A 401-nucleotide genomic window follows, 5' to 3' on the forward strand; every position below is an offset into this window, starting at 1 on the left:
ATTATACTTAGAATTAATAAAAATGATGGTTAGTGGGCCAATGGACCTCACCCCGAAGCTCACCCTCCACAGCCTCATCTCCCGTTGGCCCACCTTCGCCGCCTTTTGCTTGCCTGTTGCCAGATCCGCGACATTTTTTGCGACACTTCCCTGGCAGCGCTCGTCCACAGGGCATCTCCTCCGGCACAAACCCTTCTCCCGCGCTCCATGAGCTAGCAGCCAATCTCTCCAACGACGACGATGTCAACAAGCTTGAAAGAACCAATGCCGCGGAGACTGCCACATCTGTGCTCAGCTCAAAGGAAGGCGGAGCGAATAATGAAAACAAGTATCTATGAAATCTTTTTTGAAATGAGTGAAATAAGTTATAATGAAATGAGTGAAATTTGTTATTTACGAAA

Source organism: Triticum aestivum, chromosome 3B (assembly GCF_018294505.1).
Source record: "Triticum aestivum cultivar Chinese Spring chromosome 3B, IWGSC CS RefSeq v2.1, whole genome shotgun sequence".
NCBI lineage: Eukaryota > Viridiplantae > Streptophyta > Magnoliopsida > Poales > Poaceae > Triticum > Triticum aestivum.